Source organism: Pteropus medius, unplaced genomic scaffold (assembly GCF_902729225.1).
Source record: "Pteropus medius unplaced genomic scaffold, Ma_sr-lr_union100, whole genome shotgun sequence".
In the NCBI taxonomy this organism is placed as follows: Eukaryota; Metazoa; Chordata; class Mammalia; order Chiroptera; family Pteropodidae; genus Pteropus; species Pteropus medius.
The window spans coordinates 7,454,442-7,463,051 of NW_024354503.1; positions in this window are offsets into that span (position 1 = coordinate 7,454,442).

Below are 8,610 nucleotides of genomic sequence, written 5' to 3' on the forward strand. Positions count from 1 at the left end.
TGAGCTCTCTAACAATAATGAGTCAAATGCTGAGGGGAACTCAGAGATAGGACCAATCTGCTTGTTTGGGGGAATCAGAGAAATCAGAGAAAACACGATATTTGAGCTGAGTCTTGAGGATGAACTGGGCAATCCAGAAGAAGAGAAAGGAGATCATTCCTATGAAGGGGACTACTATGTGCAAAACTGGAAGTTGTGAAAACATACAACATATTCTAGGAAAGGCGAAGAATTCAGCATGACTTAGAATAGGTTGCATAGAGACCTGAGACTGGAAGGAGAGTTGGGGGTGATATCTGAAAGAGGCTTTTGCCTATGAGTTGTTTTTTATCTTGTAGGCAACAGGGAGGCATTGGAATCTGATAGATTGTGGCAGAGGTAATGGATAAAACTAGGCATTTAGGTTGAGAGTAGAGGAGATACCCAGTGCTAAAAGTCGGGAAGAAATATAAAGGAGATAAAAGACCTGCATAATTATTCCTAAATCTGGCATACTCTTTTTGATGGGTGGTGGGGTGGGTAATAATTTCATATATTAATTTTGTGGTTTCCTACCCTGCAGGCCCTCTTTTCCTTTCAAATTGCCATTAGGACTTTAGCCTCTGGTTCCATTTCTTATCTTAGTGTTCTGCTTTCTTTCAGAACATTACTCGTGACTTGTTTGAAGATCCTGTTCACTATCATTTAGTTCTTCTTTATTAGTGATGATACTTTGAGAAGGTTAGTCTCAGCATAACATGTAAGAGAAAAACTCATCACCTTGGAAATCTAAGGATGTGTATAATACAGAAATACCATACAAAAAGTTCCCACTTCTTGAAATTTTTCGAGGTCTAGTGGTCTGGAACATGTTGACATATCCTCTTGAAGATAAAGGACAAGTTATTACATCTCACCCATCTAACACTAAGGAAGAGGCAAACACCCAATGGGCCTCTTTGGATCTTTGGAGATAACATATATCTCATTTGGACAGGCTGTTCCGTCCATTTACCAAGTATCTCCAAAGGCTGCTAGTCCTGAGTAGGACTAGTGGAATAAAAAGGTTCTGTATTAGGCCTAGGCTTCCATACCACTTGCCGCTCCACAATTTGGGCCATGTGACTGAACAGATGTGATGGTTCTTGAAGTGGCAGAGGTAGATAGTGCTGTGTGCAACCTTTGGCAGGTCTCTACAAGTGAATCATAGAATGGAACTTTAACAATTTTGGAGCAAAGTTTTGCCTTATCTGCAAAAATCTTTCCTGCTTTCGAAAAGCAGCTTTTGGCTTGTTAACTGGACAAGCCACAAATAACTGCAAACTGAATGATGGGCCACTGAGTTACTAAATTACCTGAGCTGCCTAGCATGAACCAAGTATTCAGCATCAAGCCAAAATGTTACGCATATACAGTAGTACTTTATCATCAAATGAAAGTAGTATGTATAAGATCAGGCTCAAGCAGGTCTTGAAAGCACAAGTTAGTGTTTGAGCAAGTGTCACAGATGCTCATAGCCCATATTTCTGCCTAAGTTGCTCCCTCCATTTCAACCTGTGCCTATGGCCTCATGGGAACTCCCTATGACTAAAGGAGAACAGAACTTGGGATATGGCAATCCATTATTTATGGACTCAACATAGAATTCCATACAGCATTACCTCAGGCCATTGAACCTATTTTATAACAAATGAAGTGTGGCAGTGGGCTCATGTTCATAGAATTCACTAATCTTGGCATTCTACCTATCACCTTGAAGCAACTGGCCTTATAAAACAGTGGAATGTCCTTTTGAAAACTCAGTGGCGGTGCCAGATGGACAGCAACACCTTTGGGAGTTGAAATGATCCCCTTCAGGTATATTAGGTATATCATCAGAGTCTGAGACCAATATATGGTACTATTTCTCCCACAGCTAGGATTCAAGGGGTAGAAATAGGAGTGGCCATTTATCAGAATTTTTTGCTTCTTATTCCTGCAACATTTGACTGCTGGTTTGGCGGTCTTAGTTCTCAAGGAAGAAATATTTCTACTAGGAGACACAGTAATGGTTTCACTTAATGACTACATTGGTTATTAAGACTGACAGCTGGCCAATATTGGCTCCTTATGCCACCAAACCAATTGTCAAAAGAGATGAAGAGAGAAGAAAGGGGAATGTTATAGGGAGAGTTACATAGAAGGCTTCAGTTATGCTGGTATTTATTTTTTAAGCTGCATTGCAACTCTGTGTAGTTATATTGTTCCATATGATTTTGTATGTCAGAAATATTATTATAAAAATAATTACCTAAACTATATAAAAATATTTGTGAACAAAATATTTATGAAGAAAATTCACCTAATATTTGTAAAGAAATACCTGATATTTACATTTAAAAAACTTCACAAGTACAAAAGAGAACTAATAGAATTGACTCTTAAAAACATAAATTTTTAAGAAACTATAATGGTGGATCCATGTTATTATGCATTTGTCCAAACCCTTAGAAGTACAGCACAAAGAGTGAACCCTGATGTAAACTATGGTCTTTGGGTGATAATGCTGTGTCAATTAGGCTCATCAATTTTAACAAATGTACCACTGTTGTGGGGGATATTGATGATGGGAGAGGCTATGGATATGTAGGGGAAGAAAGTATATAAGAAATCTCTATCTCCTGCTCAATTTTGCTGTAAGAACTGTTCTAAAAAATAAAGTTTATTAAATGAACAAAAAGGTGAATTTTTATATATAAAAGGATTGAAACAATATTGTCTAAACTAGAACACTACCACAAATATGAAAAATATGATATTCTTAGTATATAGAGGTCACACAATCAATAAAAAAAAACAAAAGCCCTTACAGAAAAATGGCAAAAACATATGAACACACAATTCTCCAATAGGAGATAAAAATAGCTATAAAATATAAGAAACTAGTTGACCAGTTTTTAGTTAAATTGACTAGTAATCGAATAAAAGCATAATAAATAAGAGTTATTTTTTTATATCCAAAAATGGCAAAGATTTAAACTTAATTATTCTTTATGTTGATTAGGTAACACACATTCTCAAATATCCTCAGCATTTTAGAAAGTTGGTCCCTTTGCCTCAATAACTTGCTTTCTGGGACTTAATTGTAGAGGTCCAATCAAAGCTATAGTTTTCCTGACCAGAGAGAAACTGGGGCATGACACAAGTCTTGGTTCACATACCTCTTCTACTTCTTACTGATTATGTGATGTAGAGTAAGTTACTTTTTTCTTCTCACTGAGCCTATTTCCTTTAAAATGTGGATAATTATATCTGCCTTATAGAAATTCATGAAGATTAAACTAAATAATGTAATTAACACCTTAGCATAGGGCTAAACATTCAGAGTTATTTATCCAATAGCCATTTTATTGTGTTTCTTACAGCCATATATATAATCTTAAATATTTATATATTATCAACACACCTAATATGTAGAGAGATAGGCAAAAATATTATGGGACTGTTTTCAATGGGAATAGTATTTGGCTGTTAAATATATTTTCTAAAAATGTCTATTGACAAAGAATATACTCACAATACAATGTTAAATGAAAAAAAAAAATAGACCAGGATAAAGAGCTGTATACAAATTATGATCTCACATATCAAAACCTATGCAGAAAATGCACCCCAAGTTAATATTGGTATTTTCTTCTTTATGCTTTTTGATATTTTCCAAGTCTCCTACCATGATCATCATTATTTTCATAATTATAAAGTCACAATAGAAAAAGTTTACAAAGGTAATATGATGGAAAAGAGTATATTTAAATTTAATTTACATATAAATTTAATTTATATTTAAATGTAAGTAAATTATAAGAAGCATTACTAACATCTGTTTAAAAGGATATATTTAACATATCTCATTGATTTGTTAAGCATATATTATTTCATGCATTTTAAAATTAATTCTAACTTTCTTGGCTCTTCATGTAATTAAACAAATTGAAAACTACCAGAAAGAGAATTGAGGACATAGATATGACATTTTAAGTAGAGTTCTTCTAAAGCACTATGGCCTGGGTGGCCATTAGGTTTATCTCCACAATTTGTACATATATTTCTTCATGTATTTATTCAACAAACATTAGACCACTTATTACCTGTCAGGTACTGTGCCAGGCATGAGGCATATAAGAATTAGGATGGGATGGTCCCTGTCTTCAAGGGTCTCATAATTTGATGGAAAGAAAAATAATGACTAAACTATACATTATACATGGGGATAGTTAAAAAGTGCTATGGGTACATAAATGCAGGAGCCACGCATTGTTTGATTAGGGCATTTAGCCAAACAATATCATAAATATATTTCGAATTAGGAATTCTAGTAAAATGAGATTAAAACCTTATCTATGTTACTTTAAGTGAAGAAATTTGTGATGGAATAACTTTTTTCCTGGGATGAGGGAGGCCGTGTTGGAGAGCTATCAAAGAAAAAACAATAAAATCAAAAGATCCTAACTATGGACCTTGAATTTGGGTTTATTTGCTGTCAAATATCAATTTTTTTAAAAAAAGAAACCAGCACTGAGGAAAAATAGAATTGTTTCTTTTCATTTTAAAAATACATTTATTTTAAATGCATTAATTCAAGAGAGACAGAAAAGAGCATAGTAGGGGTGGGGGAGGAAAAACAATCTCTTTATATAATTTAGGTTAAAAGTGTAAAACCTAGTGGGCAGAAATTATTTTACGGTGGGGTTAAAAGGAAGGAGAAATGTGACTAATGCAAAGTTAACAAATGTTCATTTATTAGTTAGAAGGAAATGTGTATAGAAACAATAAGTTCCAGGAAGAGAATAACTCTACTTCAAATGTGAGTGAAATGAAACTGGAGAGCTAAGGACAAAAAAAAATCAGGGTTCAACAAAGGAAATTTTCAAAGGATTTGGCAAGTGAGTTAACTTCACATACGGTGAAGGTATAATTGGTAAGGTTGCTACTTACATTTAAAAAAAGCATAATTTTTTGACCTCTCTATCTTGATACCTTTCTAGAATCTTGAATTCTACTTGTTCAAAATGGAACTCTTCAATTTCCCATACAAAACCCATTTTTCCTCTTGATTCACCTATTACTATTAATTATAATATTAATTTTCTGATCACCTAGATGCCAACTGCATTTTGTCTTTACCATTTCCTACATTCAATTATTTGTCTAGTTGTCCAGATTCCCACTGTCTAATCTGTCTTTCTTTCCTTCCTGTTTCCAAGATCACCACCTTAATCTTGGACTCTGTTACTTCTTGCCTGGGCTCTCAGAGTCCGCTAGCTCTTTCTCACAATGTACGTTTGGTGATGTCATCTTCTGATGGCCAGATCTAATCACATCACTCTACCTGCGCAAAACCTTTCCAGGACTCCTCATTAATTCAGAATAAAGTCAGGAGTTCAAGGTTGCCATAATTTGCCTACAACCTACTTTCTTAGGTTTATTTCCAATTACTTCTTTATAGTCATCTTATATTCTAATTAAATTGAACTTTTCACTGCTGCACTGAAACAACCCATGCTTTTGCATCTCCATATCTTTGTGTTTGTGTCCCCTCTGTATGAAATATCCTCCCTTTCCCCATCTAGCCCACATGCCCTAATCTATTGTTAAAGACCCATCTTCACATCCCTCTAGAAGATCTTCCTGGTATATCGGATTCTTTGGAGTTGTTTTCTAGTTTGAATTCTCTTCATATTATATTTTATGCCACTCCCTTCATTCTATCTTTTTACAGGAATATGTGAATTATTTTTATTTCTCATACTAGATTATAGCCTTTTCCAGAAAAGGGATTTGTGTATTGCTCATCTTTCTGGCTCTTCAAATTAGGTCACGCATTTAGTAAATATTTCTTGTTTGAATGAGGACTAATCACCAATTACTAACAAAGCAAAGTGCTATTTACAAAAATATGATTCATTTGAACTTTCATTCAAAATTTTAAATTTAGGACATACCTTTTCCTAATGAAAAGTACTATGTAATAAAATAAGAGTTATCTTCTCTTATTTTGGCAACCTCTCCATAGTTCAGTTGGAGGAAATCTGAATTGTTCTTAACACAAGTGTCCACATTAAATAAATGTTACATGTTAAACACAACTAAATGCTTCTCATTTAGAGAGATTCAGGTGTGAAAAAAAAACATTGCATATAGACAGATAATGCAGTCAGCCTTGTTCTAAAATTATTAAAAATTGGTTTTAAAGTGCCTTCTATCCAGTAAAACTCACACATTTCATATTTTAATTTTTAAAGTACAAAAATATTTTTTCAGTGTATTTGCACTAAAATTATTTAACAAACATTTTATATTTGACTAGCTTTACTAGTCCAATATGTTAAAGGTTTTAAAATTTGTTTTTTTCTTTTTGAAAATAGAATATGAATGCAGTTAATTAAAACACTAAAATCATTTACTTGAAGATTCTTCTATAGGCTGAAATAGTTCAAGTGGAGTTTAAACGTGGAAAAGCATACTCCTACTATCTTAAATTATGAATTACAGAAAAGAAATCTTTAAAAATTGGAATTTGGTTGATTTTAATGGGAAATTGGGAACTCTGAAAAGTGACTTTGGCATGTAATGATGTTATTTGTTTTCATCTCTTCTATTAAATGAAGGCAATTATTCAGCCTATTGCCATTCATATGTTATTCATTAAGCGAATTAGAAATATATTTCTCCTGCATCACACTTTTCCTCATTCTCTTTTTAAAAATTAATTATCTTCTTCATTACCCTATTAATGAAGTTCATTGTTTGCCTGGGCAGGGTTTGCCCAGTTTCACCCTGTTAGACCTCCCTGAGCCCCAGGCTTTTCATGCTGTTGCAACACTGGGACTGGAAATTTCCTATCTGATATCTGTATGCACCGTACACTACAAGCATCAGAGAATATTATTTGGTATGGTTCCTTTTTGGTTCCTGGCCTACCACCATTTTCTTCTCTTTAGATCGAATCTATTTTAGTGAGCCTCTAAAATGAAAAGTTAATGGATAAATGGAAGAATAAAGTTTATTTATTGTTACTGTATTGTGCTCAATGTCTTGTCTGGCACTACCCGTAGTAAATCTGCTTGTTTACCCACTCTAGAAAACACGTGACTTGCAGGTGATGGGAAAACAATCATCACCAGTTCTTGGTGTCTCAGCTACCACTAGGTGTATAGTGTTGATTCTGTATTACAGACTCTAGTCTACCAAATGCCTAGGATCTTCCATGAATCACAGGCTCAAGATACACCTCAGGTCACACTAGAGCCAAGGATCTTTGGAGATAGCACAGCAAGATATCCGCTCACTTCTCAAAAAGTTATTTTGTGGAAATAAATACTTTACTATATCATACTGTGATTTGGAAGAATGAACCATTATCATCCTATCACAATTCTTCTATATATAAGATAGATAGACTTTTTAGGTCTAAAGCAGTTTTATGGTGGGCAATGCAGATTTCTGTTTAGAGAATTTTCTCTATGAGTAATCTCAGTTTTTATTATCATATTTCTTTTACAATGTAAGATTTTCTTTTCCATCCTGACTTATGATTGGTAGTTATTATTAGAACTAGGCAATGCTGAGCATGAAGAACTGAACAGAAAAGAAGTAATACAAATTACTTGGTCAGAGAGCCTCTCAAAGGACTTAAATAAATTTGGAATGGAAGATGCAAGACTACTTTAAATTTAATTAACTTGCTATATAAATGTTGAAAAACAATTACCAAATCTTTAAAATTTTAAGGATCAAGATTAAAGGTTTAAAAGAAATTCAATTTCTTTGATACACAAACTTAACCCTCCTTTAATGTGCTTCGTTCTTGTAATTCTGTGATTTATCCATGTGCATTTGCATTTGTCATATTTTTTTCTGTTTTTCTTTCTTATTATATCGTTAATCTCCTTTGTGGGCAGGGACCACTGCAAATCTTTAATTATGCCAGGTGTCTCTGACTACTGAATAAATATTAGTTGATTGAGCCATGAGGATTTTTTTTCATGATTTCCATCTTACTATACCTAACAATTATTAAATTTTTGTTCTAGCTGTCTGCTTGGGCAAGAGTGGTCTGAATGTGGGCTGGGAAGTGGGCACAGTCTGTATTTTTAAAATGTTTATGCCCTTTTACATATACATAATATGAACATTTATGTGTGTATATATAAACATATGTACATATATATATTACATGTATATATATATATATATATATATACACACAAATGTTAGAACCATACATTTTTCACAGTCATAGAACATATATGTTTATATTTTTTTTTCTTTGAGTGTAGTGATTGTTTTTTACCACTACAAACCATTCAATGTATGGTTCCTGTTTCATACATGGGAGTTGCTCAAAAAATGTTTGTGCCTCTTGTTGATAGATGAAAGGACTCTGTAGTTGTTTATTTTCTGTCATCTCCATGGAACTGATAAAATAAAAATTAGCATTCAAATAATAAAAGTTAAAGTCCAAGAATAGTCCAGGTCATCCTTGAGCCCATTGTATCTCCCCAGAATCCAAAAGATGTGCTTCACCCAGCAGAACTTGTTGTAACCACAGAACCAACTCAAACTGGTCCTATCCTGTTTCTAACAAGGCCA